At 52.3% G+C, this 23428-nt stretch overlaps 1 non-coding gene and 1 pseudogene across 1 annotated transcript; both read right to left on the bottom strand.

Annotated features, from left to right (window-relative positions):
* Positions 1–17493: 17493 nt before the first annotated feature.
* On the bottom strand, positions 17494–17649 carry LOC149517983 (5.8S ribosomal RNA). Its single transcript, XR_016343856.1, has one exon. It is a non-coding gene; the product is annotated as a 5.8S ribosomal RNA (ribosomal RNA).
* A 292-nt stretch (positions 17650–17941) lies between these two features.
* LOC149517982 (18S ribosomal RNA) lies at positions 17942–18632 on the bottom strand (annotated as a pseudogene; the record flags this gene model as incomplete).
* Between the last annotated feature and the right edge of the window lie 4796 nt (positions 18633–23428).

Below are 23428 nucleotides of genomic sequence, written 5' to 3'. Positions count from 1 at the left end.
AAAGCCCAGCCAGAGTGAGGGTTGTGGTAGCAGGACCGACAGCACGCAGAGGGGGACCGGGCTGATCCCTGGCTTACGCATTATGCCCCTTCGGTCGGCTCAGTGCCCACACGCTCGTTTCGTGGGTTGACTTATGCATACGGAGTTCATTCCCAGTCAAAGATCAGACCGGACTGAGGGTTGTAGTAGCAGGATCAACAGCACGCAGGAGGGGACCGGTCGATCCTAGACTTATGCATTCTGCCTCTCTAGTAGGTTGAGCGCCCGCACGCTCATTTCGTGGGTTGGCTTAGGCATACGGAGTTCATTCCATGTCTAAGCATACGGAGTTCATTCCCAGTCTAAGATTTTGAGCCACGGTGCACATGCTGGTCTAAAGCATGTGCTGGTGCCGCATTTTTTTCACCCGGGGTACCATCGTCAGAGCATCGTCGGAGCATCGTCGAAGAGCCTAACCGGCGGCATTGGGGGTTCCGACGATTGGGGGGGTCAGGGGGTGTGTGCACATGATGTGCGATGGGTGCTGGTTCTTGGCACTTATATTGGCCCCCTATCCCTCATCAAACCTCGAGAACTCACACCCCCTTAAAGAGCATTTGAGATTTTATAGGTTTACTGCCAGTAGCCATTAAAGTGTCTGAAATGGGGACGCTTTTTTCAAACAGTCACAAAATCCTCCCCACTTCGAGTTTTTAGCTGAATTTTTTTGTGCATGGCAAAAAAAATATAAGGATTACCTCTACCAAATTTGGGGACAAAACGCTTTCTAAAAAATTTTTAAGAAATCCCAAACCACAAAAAGTTTCAAAAATCGTGAAAAATAGAAAATGGGTCGTCTTGCCACAAAACTTCACATGAAGGCTTAGGGGACCATTGTATGAATTTACAAGCCATAAAAATGGCATTGGCATGGCAGAAATATGAAGATGTGCTTGAACCCACCTACCATCCGTTCGATCCGCGGCTTGCGCATCCTACCTCTCTGGTGGGCTGAGCATCCGTACGCTTATTTCGTGGGTTGACTTAGGCATACTGAGTTCATCGCCAGTCTAAGCATACATAGTTCATTCCCAGTCTAAGATTGGATCGGACCGAGGGTTGCGGCAGTAGCATCGACAGCACGCAGGGGGGATCGGGTCGATCCCCGGCATGCATATTCTGCCTCTCCAGCCGGATGAGCGCCCGCACGCTCGATTCGTGGGTTGGCTTAGGCATATGGAGTTCACTCCATGTCTAAGCCCAAGTCGGACCAAAGCTTGTGGCAGTAGGACCGGTAGCGGGATTGACAGCATGCAGAGGGGGATCGGGTTGATCCCCGGCTTGCGCATTATGCCTCTCTGGCCGGCTGAGTGCCCGCACGCTCGTTTCATGGGTTGACTTAGGCATATGGAGTTCATCCCCAGTCTAAGCGTACGAAGTTCATTCCCAGTCTAAGATTAGATCGGACCGAGGGTTACGATAGTAGGATCAACAGCACACAGGGGGAACCGGGCCGATCCCTGGCTTGCGTATTTTGCCTCTCCGACCAGTTGAGCGCCCGCACGCCCGTTTCGTTTATTGGCTTAGGCATAGGGAGTTCATTCCATGTCTAAGCCCCAGCCAGATCGAGGGTTGTGGCAGTGGGACCGGCAACACGCAGAGGGGGACCGAGCCGATCCCCGACTCACGCGTTATGCCTCTTCGGTCGGTTCGACGCCCGCACGCTCGTCTTTTGGGTTAACTTATGCATACGGAGTTCATTCCCAGTCTAAGATCGGATCGGACCGAGGGTTTCAGCAGCAGGATCGGCAGCACGCAAGGGGGACTGGGTCAGTCCCCGGCTTGCGGATTCTACCTTTCTGATCGGCTGAGCGCCCGTACCCTCGTTTCGTGGGTTGGCTTAGGCATACGGAGTTCATTCCATGTCTAAGCATACAGAGTTCATTCCCAGTCTAAAATTTTGAGCCACGGTGCACATGCTGGGCTCGTGCATGTGCTGGTGCCGTATTTTTTTCGCCCGAGGCACCATTGCCTAAGCATCACCAGAGAGCCTAACCGATGACATTGGGGGTTCCAACAATTGTGGGGGCCGGGGGGTGTGCGCACATGATGTGCGATGGGTGCTGGTACTTGGCCCTTATATTGGCCCCCTATCCCTTATCAAACCTGGAGAACTCACACCCCCATAAATTGCATTTGAGATTTTATAGGTTTGCTGCCAGTAGCCATTAAAGTGTCTGAACTGGGGACACTTTTTTCAAACGGTCACATAAACTTCTCCACTTCGAGTTTTTAGCTGAATTTTTTTGTGCATGCCAACAAAAATACGAGGATCACCTCTACCAAATTTGGGGGCAAAACTCTTTTTAAAAAAAGTTGAAAAAATCCCGAACCATAAAATGTTTCGAAAATCATGAAAAATAGAAAACGAGTCATCTTGCCACGAAACTTCACATGAAGGCTTAGGGGACCATTGTATGAATTTACAAGCCATGAAAATGGCATTGGTAGGGCAGAAATATGAAGATGTGCTTGAACCCACCTACCACCCGTTCGATCCCCGACTTACGCATCCTGCCTCTCCGATCAGTTGAGCGCCCGCACGCTCGTTTCGTGGGTTGACTTAGGCATACGGAGTTCATCCCCAATCTAAGCATGCAGAGTTCATTCACAATCTAAGATTGGATCGGACCGAGGGTTACGGCAGCAAGATCGATAGCATGTAGGGGGATCGGGCCGATCCCCAGCTTGCGCATTCTGCCTATCCGATCGGCTGAGCGCCCGCATGCCCGTTTCATTGGTTGGCTTAGGCATAGGGAGTTCATTCCATGTCTAAGCCCTAGTCGGACCGAGGGTTGTGGCAGCGGGACTGGTAGCGCGCAGAGGGGGACCGGGTAGATCCCCGGCTTGCGCATTATGCCTCTTCAGCCGGCTCAGCGCCTGCATGCTCATTTCGTGGGTTGACATAGGCATATAGGGTTCATTCCTAGTCTAAGATCAGACCATACCGAGTGTTGCGGCAGCAGGATCGACAGCATGTAGGGGGGACTGGGTCGATCCCCGACTTGTGCATTCTGCCCCTCCGGCCGATTGAGCGCCCACACGCTTGTATCGTTGGTTGGCTTAGGCATACGGAGTTCATTCCATGTCTAACCATACGTAGTTCATTCCTAGTCTAAGCTGGATCGGTAGCACACAAAGAGGGATCGGGTCGATCCTCGGCTTATGCATTACGCCTCTCCGGTTGGCTCAGCACCCACACGCTCGTTTCGTGGGTTAACTTAGGCATACAGAGTTTATTTCTAGTCTAAGATCAGACCAGACCGAGGGTTGCGATAGCAGGATCGACAGCACGCAGGGGGGACCGGGCCGATCCCTGACTTGCGTATTCTGCCTCTCAGTCGATTGAGCGCCCGCATGCTCATTTCATGGGTTGGCTTAAGCATATGGAGTTCATTCCGAATCTAAGATTTTGAGCCATGGTGCACATGCTGGGCTCTGGCATGTGCTGGTGCCGCATTTTTTTCACCCGGGGCACCATCGTCGGAGCATCACCGGAGAGCCTAACCGGTGGCATTAGGGGTTTCGACGATTGGAGGGGCCGGGGGGTGTGCGCACATGATGTGCGATGGGTGCTGGTACTTGGCCCTTATATTGGCCCCCTATCCCTCGTCAAACCTCGAGAACTCACTCCCCCTTAAAGAGCATTTGAGATTTTATAGGTTTGTTTCCAGTAGCCATTAAAGTGTCTAAAATGGGAACACTTTTTTCAAACGGTCACAAAATCTTCTCCACCCTGAGTTTTTGGCTAAATTTTTTTTTGCATGCCAAAAAAAATACAAGGATTGCCTCTACCAAATTTAGGGACAAAACACTTTCTAAAAAAATTTTAAAAAATCCCAAACCGTAAAAAGTTTCAAAAATCATGAAAAATAGAAAACGGGTCATCTTGCCATGAAACTTCACATGAAGGTGTAGGGGACCATTGTATGAATTTACAAGCCATAAAAATGTCATTGGCATGGTAGAAATATGAAGATGTGCTTGAAGCCACCTACCATCCGTTCGATCCCCGACTTGTGCATCTTGCCTCTCTGGTTGGCTGAGCGTCCGCACACTTGTTTCATGGGTTGACTTAGGCATACGGAGTTCATCCCTAGTCTAAGAATACGGAGTTCATTCCCAGTCTAAGATTGAACCAGACCGAGGGTTGCGACAGCAGGATCGACAGCACGTATGGGGGACCGGGTTGATCCCCGGCTTGCACATTCTGCCTCTCCGGTCAGTTGAGCGCCCGTACACCCATTTCGTGGGTTGGCTTAGGCATAGGGAGTTCATTGCATTTCTAAGCCCCAGTCAGACCAAGGATTGTGGTAGTGGGACCGACAGCACATAGACGGGGATCGGGTCGATCCCCAACTTACGCATTATACCTCTCCGACCGGTTCAGCGCTCGTACACTCGTTTCGTGGGTTGACTTAGGCATACGGAGTTCATTCCCAGTCTAAGTTCAGACCAGACCGAGGGTTGCCACAGCAGGATCGATAGCATGCAGGGGGGACCAGACCGGTCCCTGGCTTACGCATTCTGTCTCTTCGGCCGACTGAACGTCGTCATGCTCGTTTCGTGGGTTGGCTTATGCATACGGAGTTCATTCGATGTCTAAGCATATGGAGTTCATTCCCAGTCTAAGATCAGATCAGACCGAGGGTTACGGTAGCAGGACTAGCAACAAGATCGATAGCACGTAAGGGGGGACGAGGCTGATCCCTGGCTTGCGCATTCTACCTCTCCAATTGGCTTAGCGCCCGCACGCTCGTTTCATGGGTTGGCTTAGGCATACGGAGTTCATTCCATGTCTAGACCCCAGTCGGACCGAGGGTTGTAGCAGCAGGACCGACAGCGGGATCGGCAGCGGGATTGGTAGCATGCAGAGGGGGACTGGGCTAATCCTCGACTTAAGCATTACTCTTTTTCGGCCAGCCTCTCTGGCCAACTGAACACCCGCATGCTTGTTTCGTGGGTTGACTTAGGCATACGGAGTTCATCCCCGGTCTATGCATATGAAGTTCATTCCCAGTCTAAGATCAGACCAGACCGAGCGTTGCAACAGTAGAATCAGCAGCATGCAGGGGGGACTGGGCCGATCCTCGGCTTGCGCATTTTGCCTCTCTGACCGGCTGAGCGCTCGCACGCCCGTTTAATGGGTTGGCTTAGGCATAGGGAGTTTATTCCATTTCTAAGCCCCAATCGGATCGAGGGTTGTGGCAGTGGGACTGGAAGCACGCAGAGGGGGATCGAGCCGATCTTCGTCTTACACATTATGCCTTTCCGATCGGCTCAGCGCCCGAATGCTCGTTTCGTGGGTTGACTTAGGCATACAGAGTTTATTCCCAGTCTAAGATCGAATCGGACTGAGGGTTACGGTAGCAGGATCGACAGCACGCAGGAAGGGATCGGGTCGATCCCCGACTTGTACATTTTGCCTCTCTGACCAGCTGAGCGCTCGCACGCTTGTTTCATGGGTTGGCTTAGTCATACGGAGTTCATTCCATGTCTAAGCATACGGAGTTCATTCCCATTCTAAGATCAGACCGGATCGAGGGTTGCGGTAGCAGGTCCTGTAACAGGATCGGCAGCACGTAAGGGGGGATCGGGTCGATCCCTAGCATGCGCATTTTGCCTCTCCGACCGACTAAGCTCCTGCACGCTCGTTTCATGGGTTGACTTAGGCATACAGAGTTCATCCCCAGTCTAAGCATACAGAGTTAATTCTTAGTCTAAGATCAAACTGGATCGAGGCTGGCGGCAGTAGGATCGATAGTATGTAAGGGGGATCGGGCTGATCCCTTACTTGTGCATTCTACCTCTCCAGTCAGCTGAGTGCCTGCACGCCTGTTTCGTGATTTGGCTTAGGCATAGGGAGTTCATTCCATATCTAAGCCCCAGTCGAACCGAGAGCTGTGGCAGTAGGATCGACAGCACGCAGAGGGGGATCGGGTCGATCCTTGACTTGCGCATTATACCTCTTCGGCCTACTGAGTGCCCACACGCTCGTTTTGTGGGTTGACTTAGGCATACGAAGTTCATTCCTAGTCTAAGATTAGACCGGATCGAGGGTTGCGGCAATAGGATCGGCAGCACACAGGGGGGATCAGGCCGATCCCCGACTTGTGCATTCTGCCTCTTCGATCGGCTGAACGCCCGCACGCTCATTTCATGGGTTGGCTTAGGCATAGGGAGTTCATTCCATGTCTAAGCCCCAGTCAAACTGAGGGTTGTGGCAGCGAGGCCGACAGCACGCAGAGAGGGACCAGGCTGATCCCCGACTGAGCGCCCGTACGCCCGTTTCATGGGTTGGCTTAAGCATACGGAGTTCATTCCATGTCTAAGCATACGGAGTTCATTCCCAATCTAAGATCAGACCAAACTGAGGGTTGCAGTAGCAGGATCGATAGCACGTAGGGGTGGACTGGGCCGATCCTTAGCTTGCACATTCTGCCTCTCCGATTGATTGAGCCCCCGCACGCTCGTTTCTTGGGTTGGCTTAGGCATACAGAGTTTATTCCATGTCTAAGTATACAGAGTTCATTCCAGTCCAAGAGTTTGAGCCACAGTGCACATGCTGGGCTCAAGCATGTGCTGGTGCCGTATTTTTTTCGCCCGGAGCACCATCGTCGGAGAGCCTAACCGATGGCATTGGGGGTTTCGGTGATTGGGGGGCCGGGGGGTGTGCGATGGGTGCTGGTACTTGGCCCTTATATTGGCACCCTATCCCTCATCAAACCTTAAGAACTCACACCCTCTTAAAGAGCTTTTGAAATTTAATAGGTTTGCTGCCAGTAGCCATTAAAGTGTGTGAAATGGGGACACTTTTTTCAAACGATCACAAAATCTTCTCCACTTCGATTTTTTTAGTTGAATTTTTTTATGCATGACAAAAAAAATACAAAGATCACCTCTACCAAATTTGGGGACAAAAATCTTTCTAAAAAAATTTTAAAAAATCCCGAACCGTAAAAAGTTTCAAAAATCGTGAAAAATAAAAAACGGGTCGTCTTGCCACGAAACTTCACATGAAGGCATAGGGGACCATTGTATGAATTTACAAGCCATAAAAATGGCAATGGCATGGTAGAAATATGAAGATGTGCTTGAACCCACCTACCACCCGTTCCATTCTCGGCTTGTGCATCCTGCCTCTCTGGTCGGCTGAGCGTCCGCATGCTCGTTTCGTGGGTTGACTTAGGCATACGGAGTTCATCCCCAATCTAAGCATACGAAGTTCATTCCCAGTCTAAGATCGGACCGGACCGAGGGTTGCGGTAGCAGGATCGGTAGCACGCAGGGGGGATCAGGTCGATCTCGACTTGCGCATTCTGCCTCTCCGGTCGGCTGAGCGCCTGCACGCTCGTTTCATGGATTGACTTAGGCATACTGAGTTCATTCCTAGTCTAAGATCAGACTGAACTGAAGGTTACGATAGCAGGATCGACAGCAAGCAGAAGGACCGGGCCGATCCTCGACTTGCGTATTGTACCTTTTCGACCGGTTGAGTGGCCGCACGCCTGTTTCGTGGGTTGGCTTAGGCATAGGGAGTTCATTCCATGTCTAAACCCCAACCGAACAAAGGGTTGTGGTAGCGGGACCGGCAGCACGCAGAGGGGGATCGGGTCGATCCCCGGCTTACGCATAATGCCTTTTCGACCGGCTGGGTGCCCGCACGCTCGTTTCATGGGTTGACTTAGGCATACGGAGTTCATTCCCAGTCTAAGATCAGATCAGACCGAGGGTTGCGACAACAGGATCGACAGTACGCAGGGGGGATCGGGCTGATCCCCGGCTTGCGCATTCTTCCTCTCCGGTGGACTGAGCGCCCACACACCCGTTTCGTGGGTTGGCTTAGGCATAGGGAGTTCATTCCATGTCGAAGCCCCAACCAGGCCGATGGTTGTGGTAGCGGGACAAGTAACATGTAGTAGGGGACCGGGCTGATCCTCGACTTTTGCATTATGTTCTTCGACCAGCTCAGTGCCCAAACGCTCATTTCATGGGTTGACTTAAGCATACGGAGTTCATTCCCAGTCTAAGATCAGACCGGACCGAGGGTTGCAGCAGCAGGATCGATAGCACGCAAGGGGGACCGGGCAGATCCCCGACTTATGCATTCTATCTCTCCAGTCGGCTAAGCGCCCGCACACTCATTTCATGGGTTGGCTTAGGCATACGGAGTTCATTCCATGTCTAAGCATACGGAGTTCATTCCCAGTCTAAGATTGGACCGGACTGAGGGTTGTGGTAGTAGGATTGGTAGCACGCAGGGGGGATCGGGTCAATCCCGACTTGCGCATTCTGCCTCTCTGGCCGATTGAGTGCCCGCATGCCCGTTTCATAGAGTGACTTAGGCATACTGAGTTCATTCGCAATCTAAGATCAGACCGGACCGAGGGTTGCGACAATAGGATCGGCAGCAAGCAGGGTGACCGTGCCGATCCCCGGCTTGCGCATTCCACCTCTTCGATCGGCTGAGCGCCCGCACGCCCGTTTCGTGGGTTGGCTTAGGCATAGGGAGTTCATTCCATGTCTAAGCCCCAGCCGAACCAAGGGTTGTGGTAGCGGGACCGACAGCACGCAGAGGGGGATCGGGTCGATCCCCGGCTTGTGCATTATGCCTCTTCGACCGACTGGGCACCCGCACGCTCGTTTCGTGGGTTGACTTAGGCATACGGAGTTCATTCCTAGTCTAAGATCGGATCAGATTGAGGGTTATGGTAGCAGGATCGACAGCATGCAAGGGGGATCGGGCGGATCCCCGGCTTGCGCATTCTTCCTCTCCGACCGGCTGAGCGACCATACGCCCGTTTCGTGGGTTGGCTTAGGCATAGGGAGTTCATTCCATGTCTAAGCCCCAGCTGGGCTGAGGGTTGTGGCAGCGGGACAGGTAGCACGTAGAGGGGGACCGGGCTGATCCTCGACTTGTGCATTATGTTCTTCGACTGGCTCAGTGCTCGAACACTCATTTCATAGGTTGACTTAGGCATACAGAGTTCATTCCTAGTCTAAGATCGGACTGAACCAAGGGTTGCAGCAGCAAGATCAACAGCATGCAAGGGGGACCGAGCAAATCCCCGGCTTGCGCATTCTCCGATCGACTGAGCGCCCGCATGCTCGTTTCATGGGTTGGCTTAGGCATACGAAGTTCATTCCATGTCTAAGCATACAGAGTTCATTCCCAGTCTAAGATCGGATTGAACAGAGGGTTGTGGCAGCAGGACTAGCAGCAGGATTGATGGTACGTAGGGGGGACCGGGTCGATCCTCGGCTTGCGCATCTGCCTCTCCAACTGGCTGAGCATCTGTATTCTTGTTTCATGGGTTGGCTTAGGCATACGGACTTCATTCCATGTCTAACCCCCAGCCGGACCGAGGGTTGTGGCAGCTGGACCGACAGTGAGATCGACAGCACACAGAGGGGGACCGAGCTGATCCCTGACTTACGCATTATGCCTCTCTGACCGGCCTCTCTGGTCGACTGAACGCCCGCACGCTCGTTTCATGGGTTGACTTAGGCATACGAAGTTCATCCCCAGTTTAAGCATACAGAGTTTATTCCCAATCTAGGATCAGATCAGACTGAGGGTTGCGGCAGTAGGATCAGCAACACGTAGGGTGGATCGGACCGATCCCTGACTTGCAACCTCTCCGGCAGGTTGAGCGCCCGTACGCCCGTTTCGTGGGTTGGCTTAGGCATATGGAGTTCATTCCATGTCTAAGCATATGGAGTTCATTCCCAGTCTAAGATTTTGAGCGACGGTGCACATGCTGGGCTCAGGCATATGCTGGTGCCGCATTTTTTTCGCCCGGGGCACCATCGTCGGAGCATGCCGGAGAGCCTAACCGGTGGCATTGGGGGTTTCGGCGATTGGAGGGGAGGGGGGTGTGCGCACATGATGTGCGATGGGTGCTGGTGCTTGGCCCTTATATTGGCCCCCTATCCCTCATCAAACCTCAAGAACTCACACCTCCTTAAAGAGCAATTGAGATTTTATAGGTTTGCTGCCAGTAGCCATTAAAGTGTCTAAAATGGGAACACTTTTTTCAAACGGTCACAAAATCTTCTCCACTTTGAGTTTTTAGCTGAATATTTTTGTGCATGCCAACAAAAATACAACGATCACCTCTATCAGATTTTGGGACAAAACTCTTTCTAAAAAAATTTTAAAAAATCCCGAACCGTAAAAAGTTTCAAAAATCATGAAAAATAGAAAATGGTTCATCTTGCCACGAAACTTCACATGAAGGCTTAGGGGACCATTGTATGAATTTACAAGCCATAAAAATGGCATTGGCACAGCAAAAATATGAAGATGTGCTTGAACCCACCTACCACCCGTTCGATCCCCGATTTACGCATCCTGCCTTTCTGGTCGGCTGAGCACCCGCATGCTCGTTTCATCGGTTGACTTAGGCATACGGAGTTCATCCCCAGTCTAAGCATACAGAGTTCATTCTCAGTCTAAGATCGGATAGGATCGAGGGTTGCGACAGCAGGATCGACAGCACGCAGGGGGGATCGGGCTAATCCCCGGCTTGCGCATTATGGCTCTCTGATCGGTTGAGCACCCGCACGCCCGTTTCATAGGTTGGCTTAGGCATAGGGAGTTCATTCCATGTCTAAACCCCAATCAACAGCAAAATCGGTAGCAAGTAGAGGGGGATCGGGTTGATCTTCGACTTGCAAATTATGCCTCTCCGATCGATTCAGCACCCGTACGCTCATTTCGTGGGTTGACTTAGGCATACAGAGTTCATTCCTAGCCTAACATCGTACCGGACCAAGGGTTGTGGCAGCAGGATCGATAGCGCGCAAGCGAAGATTGGGTCGGTCCCCGGCTTGTGCATTCTGCCTCTCCGACCGACTGAGCGCCCGCACGCTCATTTCGTGGGTTGGCTTAGGCACATGGAGTTCATTCCTTGTCTAAGCATACGGAGTTCATTCCTAGTTTAAGATTAGACCAGACCGAGGGTTACGGTAGTAGGACCAGCAGCAGGATCGACAGCACGCAGGGGGAGACCGGGTTGATCCCCAACTTGCGCATTCTGCCTCTCCAACTGGCTGAGCGCCCGCACGCTCGTTTCATGGGTTGGCTTAAGCATACGGAGTTCATTCCATGTCTAAGCCCCAGCGGGACTGAGGGTTGTGGTAGTAGGACCGGCAGCGGGATCGACAGCACGTAAAGGGGGACCGAGCTGATCCTCGACTTGCGGATTATGCCTCTTCGGTTGACCGAGTGCCCGCGCATTCATTTTGTGGGTTGACTTAGGCATACGGAGTTCATCCCCAGTCTAAGCATACGAAGTTCATTCCCAGTCTAAGATCGGACTGGACCGATGGTTGCGACAGCAGGATCGACAGCTTGCAGGGGGGACAAGGCTGATCCCCGTCTTGCGCATTCTGCCTCTCCGGCCGACTGAGCGCCCGCACGCCCGTTTCATGGGTTGGCTTAGGCATAGGGAGTTTGTTCCATGTCCAAGCCCTAGCAGGACTGAGGGTTGTGGTAGTGGGACTGACAGCATGCAGAGGGGGACCGAGCCAATCCCCGGCTTGTGCATTCTACCTCTCCGGCCGGCTGAGAGCCTGCACGCTCGTTTCGTGGGTTGGCGTAGGCATACAGAGTTCATTCCATGTCTAAGTATATGGAGTTCATTCCCGGTCTAAGATTTTGAGCTACGGTGCACATGTTGGGCTTGGCCATGTGCTGGTGCTGCATTTTTTTCGCCTGGGGCACCATCGCCGGAGCATTGCCGGAGAGCCTAACCGACGACATTGGAGGTTCCGGCGATTAGGGGGGCCGAGGGCTGTGCGCACATGATGTGCGATGGGTGCTGGTACTTGGCCTTATATTGGCCCCCTATCCCTCATCAAACCTTGAGAACTCACTACCCCTTTAAAGAGCATTTGAGATTTTATAGGTTTGCTGCCAGTAGCCATTAAAGTGTCTAGAATGGGGACATTTTTTTCAAACGGTCACAAAATCTTCTCCACTTCAAGTTTTTAGCTGAATTTTTTTATGCAGGCCAAAAAAAATAAAAGGATCACCTCTACCAATTTTGGGGACAAAACTCTTTCTTAAAAAATTTTAAAAAATCCTGAACCGTAAAAAGTTTCAAAAATCATGAAAAATAGAAAACGGGTCGTCTTGCCACGAAACTTCACATGAAGGCATAGGGGACCATTGTATGAATTTACAAACCATAAAAATGGCATTGGCATGGCAGAAATATGAAGATGTGCTTGAACCCACCTACCACCCGTTCGATTCTCGGCTTGCGCATCCTGCCTCTCCGGCCAGCTGAGCATCCGTACGCTCGTTTCATGGGTTGGCTTAGGCATACGGAGTTCATTCCATGTCTAAGCATACAAAGTTCATTCCCAGTCTAAGATCGGACCGAATCGAGGGTTGCGATAGCAGGACCAGCAGCAAGATCGACAGCATGCAAGATCAACAGCACGCAAAAGGGGACCAGGTCGATCCCCGGCTTATGCATTCTACCTCTCCAGCCGGCTGAATGTATGCACGCTCATTTCGTGGGTTGACTTAAGCATACGGAGTTTATCCCCAGTCTAAGCATACGAAGTTCATTCCTAGTCGAAGATTGAACCGTACTGAGGGTTGTGGCAACAGGATCAGCAGCGCGCATGGGGGACCAGGCCGATCCCCGGCTTACGCATTTTAACTCTCTGGCTGGCTAAGCGCCTGCACGCCTGTTTCATGGGATGGCTTAGGCATAGGGAGTTCATTCCATGTCTAAGCCCCAGCCGGACTGAGGGTTGTGGTAGCGGGACCAGCAGCACGCAGAGGGGCATCGGGGCGATCCCCAGCTTGTGCATTTTGCCTCTCCGGTCAGCTGAGTGCCCATACGCTCGTTTCATGGGTTGGCTTAGGCATACGGAGTTCATTCCATGTCTAAGCATACGAAGTTCATTTCTAGTCTAAGAGTTTCAGCCATGGTGCGCATGCTGGGCTCGGGCATGTGCTGGTGCCACATTTCTTTTGCTCGGGGCACCATCGTCGAAGCATCACCGGAGCATCGTCGAAAAGCCTAACCGGCGGCATTAGTGGTTTCGACGATTGAGGGGGCCGGGGGGTGTGCGCACATGATGTGCGATGGGTGCTGGTACTTGGCCCTTATATTGGCCCCTTATCCCTCATCAAACCTCAAGAACTCACACCCCCTTAAAGACCATTTGAGATTTTATAGGTTTGCTGCTAGTAGCCATTAAAGTGTCTGAAATGGGGACACTTTTTTCAAACGGTCACAAAATCTTCTCCACTTCGAGTTTTTAGCTGAATTGTTTTATGCATGCCAACAAAAATACAAGGATCACCTTTACCAAATTTGGGGACAAAACTCTTTCTAAAAAAATTTTAAAAAATCTCGAACCGCAAAAGGTTTCAAAAATCGTGAAAAATAGAAAACAGGCCGTCTTGCCACGAAACTTCACATGAAGGCGTAGGGGACCATTGTATGAATTTGCAAGCCATAAAAATGGCATTGGCATGGTAGAAATATGAAGATGTGCTTGAACCCACCTACCACCCGTTCGATCCTCGACTTGCACATCCTGCCTCTCTGGTCGGTTGAATGTTCACATGCTCGTTTTGTGGGTTGACTTAGGCATATGGAGTTCATCCCTAGTCTAAGCATACGGAGTTCATTCCCAGTCTAAGATCAGACCAGACTACGGGTTACGACAGCAGGATTGGCAGCACGTAGGGTAGACTGGGCCGATCCCCGGCTTGTGCATTCTACCTCTTCGGTTGGCTGAGCGCCCGCACGCCCGTTTCGTGGGTTGGCTTAGGCATAGGGGATTCATTCCATGCCTAAGCCCTAGCCGAACTGAGGGTTGTTACAGCTGGTCTTACAGCACACAGAGGGGGACCGAGCTGATCCCCGGCTTGCGCATTATCCCTCTTCGACCAGCTCATCACCCGCACGCTAATTTCATGGGTTGCACATTCTGCCTCTCCTACCAACTGAGCACCCGCACGCTCGTTTCATGGGTTGACTTAGGCATACGGAGTTCATCCCCAGTCTAAGCATACAGAGTTCATTCCCAATCTAAGATCGAACTAGACCGAGGGTTGTGACATCAGGATCGACAACACGCATGGGGGACCAAGCCGATCCCCAGCTTGCGCATTCTGCCTCTCCGACCGGCTGAGCGCCCGCACGTTCGTTTCGTGGGTTGGCTTAGGCATACGGAGTTCATTCCATGTCTAAGCATACAGAGTTCATTCCCAGTCTACGAGTTTGAGCCTTGGTGCACATGCTGGGCTCGGGCATGTGCTGGTGTTGCATTTTTTTCGCCCAGGGCAATATCGCCAGAGCATCGTCGGAGCATCACCGAAGAGCCTATCTGATGGCATCGGGGGTTCCGGCGATTGGGGGGGCCGGGGGGTGTGCGCACATGATGTGCGATGGGTGCTGGGACTTGGCCCTTATATTCATCCCCTATCCCTCATCAAACCTTGAGAACTCTCACCCCCTTAAAGAGCATTTGAGATTTTATAGGTTTGCTGCTAGTAGCCATTAAAGTGTCTGAAATGGGGACACTTTTTTCAAATAGTCATAAAATCTTCTCCACTTCGAGTTTTCAGCTAAATTTTTTTATGCATGCCAAAAAAAATAAATGGATCACCTCTACCAAATTTGGGGACAGAACTCTATCTAAAAATATTTTAAAAAATTTCGAACCGGAAAAAGTTTTGAAAATCATGAAAAATAGAAAACGGGTCGTCTTGCCACGAAACTTCACAAGAAGGCATAGGGGACTATTATATGAATTTAAGCCATAAAAATGGCATTGGCATGGTAGAAATATGAAGATGTGCTTGAACCCACCTACCACCCATTCGATCCCCGGCTTGCACATCCTGCCTCTCTGGTCGGCTGAGTGTCCACATGCTCATTTTATGGGTTGACTTAGGCATATGGAGTTCATCCCCAGTCTAAGCATATAGAGTTCATTCCCAATCTAAGATTGGACCAGACCGATGGTTACGGTAGCATGATCAACAGCACGCAAGGGGGATCGGGCCAATCCCCAGCTTGCGCATTCTGCCTCTCCGGCCGACTGAGTGCCCACACACCCATTTCATGGGTTGGCTTAGGCATAGGGAGTTCATTCCATGTCTAAGCCCTAGCCAGACCGAGGGTTGTGGCAGCGGGATCGGCAGCACGCAGAGGGGGATCGAGCCAATCCCTGACTTGCGCATTATGCCTTTCCGACCGGCTCAACGCCCGTACGCTCGTTTCGTGAGTTGACTTAGGCATACGAAGTTCATTCCCAATCTAAGATCGGACCAGACCGAGGGTTACGACAGCAGGATTGACAGCACGCAGGGGGGACCATGCCAATTCTCGGCTTGTGCATTCTACCTCTCTGACCTACTGAGTGCCCGCACGCTCGTTTCGTGGGTTGGCTTAGGCATATGGAGTTCATTCCATGTCTAAGCATACGGAGTGCATTCCCAGTCTAAGATCGGATCGGATTGAGGGTTGCGGCAGTAGGACCAGCAGCAAGATCGGTAACACGCAAGGGTGGACCAGGCCGATGCTTGGCTTAAGCATTTTGCCTCTCAGGTCGGCCTCTTCGGCTGGCTGAACGCTCACCTGCTCATTTCGTGGGTTGACTTATGCATATGGAGTTCATCCCTAGTCTAAGAATATGGAGTTCATTCCCAATCTAAGATTGAATCAGATCGCGGGTTGCGATAGCAGGATCGATAGCACACAGAGGGATCGGGCCGATACCCGACTTGCGTATTCTGACCCTCCCGTTGGCTGAGCACCCACAAGCCCGTTTTATGGGTTGGCTTAGGCATAGGGAGTTCATTCCATGTCTAAAGCCCAGTCGGACCGAGGGTTGTGGCAGCGAGACTGGCAGCACGTAGAGGGGGATCGGGTCGACCCCCGACTTGCGCATTCTGCCTTTTTGGTAGGCTGAGCGCCCGCACGTTCGTTTCGTGGGTTGGCTTAGTCATACAGAGTTCATTCCATGTCTATGCCCCAACTGGATCGAGGGTTATGGTAGCAGGATCGATAACGGGATCGACAGCACGTAGAGGGGGACTGGGCTGATCCCCGGCTTACGCATTATGCCTCTTTGGTTGGCTGAACGCCCGCATGCTCGTTTCGTGGGTTGACTTAGGCATACGGAGTTCATCCCCAGTCTAAGCATACGGAGTTCATTCCCAGTCTAAGATCGGACCGGACTGAGGGTTACGGTAGCAGGATCGGTAGGACGTAGGGGGGATCGGGCTGATCCTCGACTTGCGCATTTGCCTCTCTGACCGGTTGAGCACCCGCACGCCCATTTTATTGGTTGGCTTAGGCATAGGGAGTTCATTCCTTGTCTAAGCCCCAGCCGGATCGAGGGTTATGGTAGCGGGACCGACAGCACGCAGAGGGGGATCGAGTCGATCCCCGACTTACGCATTATGCCTCTCCGAGTGGCTTAGCGCCCGAACGCTCATTTCGTGGGTTGACTTAGGCATACGGAGTTCATTCCCAATCTAAGATTAGATCGGACTGAGGGTTACGGTAGTAGGATTGACAGCTCGCAGAGGGGACCGGGTTGGTCCTCGACTTACGCATTCTCCTCTCCGACCGACTGAGCACCCGCAAGCTCGTTTTGTGGGTTGGCTGAGGCATACAGAGTTCATTCTATGTCTAAGCATACGAAGTTCATTTCCAATCTGAGATCGGATCAGACCGAGGGTTACGACAGCAGGACCAGCAGCAGGATCGACAGTATGCAGTAGGGACTGGGCTGATCCCCAACTTTTGCATTCTGCCTCTCTAATCGATTGAGTGCCCACATGCTCGTTTCATGGGTTGGCTTAGGCATACGGAGTTCATTCCCAGTCTAAGATTGGATCGGACTAAGGGTTGTGGTAGCAGGATCGACAGCACGCTGGGGGGGGATCGGGTCGGTCCCCAACATGCACATTCTGCCTCTCCGGTCGGCTAAGCACCCGCACACTCATTTTGTGGGTTGGCTTAGGCATACAGAGTTCATTCCCATACTACAATTTGGACGTCGCTGAGGATGCTTCTCCAGACTACAATTCAGATGTCGGGGGTGCCCGATTCTCATGCTGGGCTCTTCCCAGTTTGCTCACCGTTACTAGGGGAATCCTGGTAAGTTTTTTTTCCTCCACTTATTGATATGCTTAAATTGAACGAGTGATCCCACCTGACCTGGGGTCACGACGTGAGCATCGATCGAGTGATACGGGGGTTCTGAAGGGGTCCCGGTGGACAATGAGCATGCGTCACTGGGGACGAGGCACGTCAGGAGCTCTACCACTAATGGTCATGGCGTTGTCGTTGCTGGGGACTCACTTTTTGGCCAATCGTGACCCACGGGATAGTGGGAGGCCATCTTCTGCCCACCCCCTTCCCTCGAAGCCTGAGGGACGAGGGGTCGGAGGGGGGTGATGGTGCATGACACCCAGGTAGACGTGCCCTCGGCCTAATGGCTTGGGGTGCAACTTACGTTCAAAGAGTCGATGGTTCACTGGATTCTGCAATTCACACCAAGTATCGCATTTCACTACGTTCTTCATCGATGCGAGAGCCGAGATATCCATTGTCGAGAGTCGTTTCATTTTTTCATGACAAAAAGAGTCACGGGGCCACCCGCACATGCACCGCAGACGGGATGGCGACGGTGCGAGCGCTTATTTTTCATTTCGGTTCCTTGGCACGATTCACGTCGGGGGTTCATTGTTCGGTGACAGGTGAGATGACACCGATCGTTTCGCCTACCCCATAAGGGGGACGAAGTGACCGTCGCGCCCTCCTGGGGTCGGGGCACAGGGGCACCCTCGCCCCCTCGATGTTTCATTAACGCTTTCGCAGGTCATCCGTCGAGCGGGGTTTCGACAATGATCCTTCCGTAGGTTCACCTACAGAAAACCTTGTTACAATTTTTCCTTCCTCTAAATGATAAGGTTCAGTGGACTTCTCACGACGTCGCGGGCGGTGGACCGTCCATGTCGTCGCGATCCAAACACTTCACCAGACCATTCAATCGGTAGGAGCGACGGGCGGTGTGTACAAAGGGTAGGGACGTAGTCAACGTGAGCTGATGACTAATGCTTACTAGGAATTCCTCGTTGAAGACCAACAATTGCAATGATCTATCCCCATCATGATGAAATTTCAAAGATTACTCAGGCCTGTCAACCAAGGCTATAGACTCATTGAATACATCAGTGTAGCGCCCGTGCGGCCCAGAACATCTAAGGGCATCACAGACCTGTTATTGCCTCAAACTTCCTTGGCCTAAGCGGCCATAGTCCCTCTAAGAAGCTAGCCACAAAAGATCACCTCCGCGTAGCTAGTTAGCAAGCTGAGGTCTCGTTCGTTAATGGAATTAACCAGACAAATCGCTCCACCAACTAAGAACGGCCATGCACCACCACCCATAGAGTCAAGAAAGAGCTCTCGGTCTGTCAATCCTTACTATGTCTGGACCTGGTAAGTTTCCCCGTGTTGAGTCAAATTAAGCCGTAGGCTCCACTCTTGGTGGTGCCCTTCTGTCAATTCCTTTAAGTTTCAGCATTGTGACCATACTCCCCCTGGAACCCAAAAACTTTGATTTCTCATAAGGTGCCGACGGAGTCCTAAAAATAACATCCACCGATCCTTAGTCGGCACCGTTTATGGTTGAGACTTGGACGGTATCTGATCACCTTCGAGCCCTCAACTTTCGTTCTTGATTAATGAAAACATCCTTGGCAAATGCTTTCGCAGTTGTTCGTCTTTCATAAATCCAAGAATTTCACCTTTGACTATGAAATATGAATGCCCCCTACTGTCCCTGTTAATCATTACTCTGATCCTAAAGGCCAACACAATAGGATCGAAATCCTATGATGTTATCCCATGCTAATGTATACAAGCGTAGGCCTGCTTTGAGCACTCTAATTTCTTCAAAGTAACAGTGCTGAAGGAACAACCCAGGCAATTAAGTCTAGGAACGCATCATCGGTAGTAGGGACGAGTAGATCGGTGCTCATTGTGAGGCAGACCGGATGACCCAACCCTAGTTCCAACTATGAGCTTTTTAACTACAACAACTTAAATATACGCTATTAGAGCTGGAATTACCACGGTTGCTGGCACCAAACTTGCCCTCCAATGGATCCTCATTAAGGGATTTAGATTGTACTCATTCCAATTACCAGACTCAAAGAGCCCGATATTGTTACTTATTATCACTACCTCCCCGTGTTCGGAATAGGTAAGTTGCACGCCTGCTGCCTTTCTTGGATGTGGAAGCCATTTCTCGAGCTCCCTCTCCGGAATCGATTCAGGTATGCAACACAGGATCCTGATCGTGCCCCCTGGGTATGATGATCGCATGGGGGAAGATTGAAGAGGATGATGGGTCAACAGTTTGATGCATCGAGCACGGAGCCTGCCAACACGCACAACCATAGCACCACTCATATGCCCATTACGTACAAGTACCAGCATCCACGTGTGCCGGTCCACAACCCACCCGATCGATTACTCGACGAGCAAGCAGAGGAAACGAGGTGCGAGGCCATGCCACAACCGCTTGGCATGAGAAAAACACGAGCAAGGGCCACGAGACTGCCCCTACCATCCGACAGGCAACAACAAAGCGACACCACCGATGCTTGTCCCGATCGGAACCGCACGCGCGAGCTTCGTTGACACTACCCCAAGGGGACGTTACCCGATTCAAGGACTTGTTCCTGGGGTCTCGGGCAGCATCGGCTGCGTGCACGACCTCGTCGAGGCCTAGAGAGACCTGGCCAGGCCAAGCCCGTAACTATGACTTCTGCTTACACCACCCCAGGGAGCCGTTGCCCGATTCAGGGACTTGGTCTGAGGTCTAGGGTAGCATCCGCTGTGTGCATGGGCTCGAGCTCAGCTCCCTTTTTTCGTATGCACACCAACCGATCGAGGCCATGGATGCCTGCTGGTCATCGGAGCAACCAATCGCCGGACAAAACGACTGGAAGGCATGCACAGCCTGTATTTCATTCGAGGGACGTTGCCCTGGGTGTACATAATGGGAGGCCCATCACACACACCTACTCTCCCCGTTGGGGGGGAGAGGGGGTGCCGGACCACCACCCCTTAAAAAGCATTAGAGATTTTACAGATATGCTACTAGTAGGCATTAAAGTGTCTGAAACGGGGACATTTTTCCAAACATGCATATCCCACACCGAGGGTGAACAGGTGCTGATGGTGGTTAGGGCATGTGCCCGCACCAAGGGCCAGCGTGTGCCGATGGTGGTCGACGCAACCGCCCACACTAGATCGAGGCATGTGCCCACACCAAGGCCCAGCGCATGCCGATGGTGTTTAATGCAAGGGCCATCTTCTGCCGATGGTGGTTGAGGCAAGAGCCGGAACCAAGGGCCGGCTGGTGCCGATGGTGTTCGACGTAACCACTCGCACTAGGGGCCATTTTCTATCGATGGTGGTCGAGGCAAGAGCCTGTACCAAGGGTCGGCTTGTGCCGATGGTGCTCGAGGCAACTGCCCTTACCAAGGCCCAGCACGTGCCGATGGTGTTCGAGGCAACCGCTCGCACTAGGGCCCAGCGTGTGTCGATGGTGTTCGGTGCAACTGCCCACACCAGGGGCCATCTTCTGTCGATGGTGGTCGAAGGAACCGCCCGCACCAGGGCCCAATGTGTGCCGATGGTGATCGAGGCAACCGCTCGCACCAGGGCCCAACGTGTGTCAATGGTGATAGAGGCAACCGCCCGCACCAGGGCCCAGCGTGTGTCGATGGTGTTCGAGGCAACCGCCCACACCAGGGCCCAGTGTGTGCCAATGGTGATCAAGGTAACTACCCACACTAGGGCCTAGCTTGTGCCGATGGTGTTCGAGGCCACCACCCGCACCAGACGCCATCTTCTGTCGATAGTGCTCGAGGTAACCGCCCGTACTAGGGCCCAACGTGTGTCAATCGTGTTTGACACAACCGCCCGCACCAAGGGCCATTTTCTACCAATGGTGGTCAAGGCAAGAGCCCGCACCAAGGGCCGGCTTGTGTCGATGGTGCTCGAGGCAACTGCCCGCACCAAGGCCCAGCACATGTCGATGGTGTTCGAGGCAACCGCCCATACTAGGGCCCAGCATGTGCCGATGGTGTTCGGCACAATCGCCCCCACCAAGAGCCATCTTCTATCGATGGTGGTTGAGGCAACCGTCTGTACCAGGGCCCAGCGTATGCTGATGGTGATTGACCAGCGTGTGCTGATGGTGCTTGAGGCAACCGCCCGTACCAAGGCCCAGCACATGCCGATGATGTGTGAGGCAACCGCCCGTACCAAGGCCCAGCATGTGTCGATGGTGATCGAGGCAACCGCCCGCACCAAGGCCCAGCATGTGCCAATTGTGTTTGACACAATTACCCACACCGGAGTCCAACGTGTGCCGATGGTGTTCAATGCAATCGCCCGCACCCGGGGCCATCTTCTTCCGATGGTGGTCGAGGCAACCGCCCGTACCAGGGCCCAGCGTGTGCCACTGGTGCTCGATGCAACAGCCTGCACCATGACTCAACATGTGCTGATGGTGGTCGAGGCAACCACCTACATCAGGGCCTAGCTTGTGTCGATGGCAGTCGAGGCAAGTGCCCGTACCAAAGGGCAGCCTGTGCCGATGATGGTCGATGTATGTGCCATCACCATGCGCCATCTTGTGCCATTGATGGTCGAGGCCTTGGCCGAAGTTCAATTTTGAGCCACGGTGCACATGCTGGGCTCAGGCATGTGCTGGTGCTACATTTTTTTCATCCGGGGCAGCATCGTCAAAGCATCGTCGGAGCATTACCGAAGAACCTAACTAACGGCATTGGGGTTCTGGCGATTGGGAGGCCAAGGGGATGTGCGCACATGATGTGAGATGGGTGCTGCTACTTGGCCCTTATATTGGCCCCCTATCCCTCATCAAACCTCTGAGAACTCACACCCACTTAAAGAGCATTTGAGATTTTACAGGTTTGCTGCCAGTAGCCATTCAAGTGTCTAAAATGGGGATACTTTTTTCAAATGGTCACAAAATCTTCTCCACTTTGAGTTTTTAGCTGAATTTTTTTGTGCATCCCAAAAAAAAATAGAAGGATCACGTCTACAAAATTTGGGGCCAAAACTCCTTCTAAAAAAATTTTAAAAAATCCCAAATTGTAAAAAGTTTTAAAAATCATGAAAAATAGAAAACGAGTCATCTTGCCATGAAACTTCACATGAAGGCTTAGGGGACCATTGTATGAATTTACAAGCCATAGAAATGGCATTGGCATGGCAGAAATATGAAGATATGCCTAAACCCACCTATCACCCAATTAATCCACGGCTTGTGCATCCCGCCTCTCTGGCCGACGTAGTGCCCGCCCGCTCGTTTCGTGGGTTGACTTAGGCATACGGAGTTCATTCCCAGTCTGAGATCAGATCGGATAGAGGGTTGTAGTAGCAGGAGCCGCAGCAGGATTGACAACATGCAGAGGGGGACTGGGTCGATCCTCGGCTTGAGCATTCTGCCTCTCTAGTCGACTGAGCGCCTGCACGATCATTTTGTGGGTTGACTTAGGCATACGAAGTTCATTCCCAGTCTAAGCATACAGAGTTCATTCCCAATCTAAGATCGAACTAGATCGAGGGTTGCGGCAGCAGGACTGGCAGCGGGATCGGTAGCATGCAGGGGGACCGGCTTACACATCTTGCCTCTCCGACCGACTGAACGCCCGCACGCTCATTTCATGGGTTGGCTTAGGGATACAGAGTTCATTCCATGTCTAAGCCCCAGCCGGATCGAGGGTTGTGGCAGCTGGACCGGTAGCAGGATCGGTAACACATAGAGGGGGACGGGGCGATCCCCGGCTTACGCATTATGCTTCTTGAGCTGGCTCAGCGCCCGCACGCTCATTTTGTGGGTTGACTTAGGCATACGAAGTTCAGTCCCAATCTAAGATCGGACCGACAGAGGGATCGACAGCAGCATGCAGGGGGGACCGGGTCGATCCCTGGCTTGCGCATCTGCCTTTTTGGCCGACTGAGTGCCCGCACGATCGTTCCGTGGGTTGGCTTAGGCATATGGAGTTCATTTCGTGTCTAAGCCCCAGTCGGACTGAGGGTTGTGGCAGCTAGACCGACAGCGGGATCGACAGCACACAGAGGGGATCCCAGGCTTGCGCATTATGCCTCTCCGGCATGTTCAGCACCCGCACGCTCGTTTCGTGGGTTGACTTAGGCATACGGAGTTCATTCACAGTCTAAGCATACAGAGTTCATTCCTAGTCTAAGATCGGACCGGCAGCGGGATCGGTAGTAGCACGCAGAGGGGGATCAGGCTGATCCTTGGCTTGCACATCCTGCCTCTTCGATCG

Source organism: Durio zibethinus, chromosome 7 (assembly GCF_047325235.1).
Source record: "Durio zibethinus cultivar Kanyao isolate XHJ-2024 chromosome 7, ASM4732523v1, whole genome shotgun sequence".
Taxonomy (NCBI): Eukaryota; Viridiplantae; Streptophyta; class Magnoliopsida; order Malvales; family Malvaceae; genus Durio; species Durio zibethinus.
Note: the sequence above shows the minus strand (reverse complement) of the source record. Positions and strands in the feature narration are given on the sequence as shown.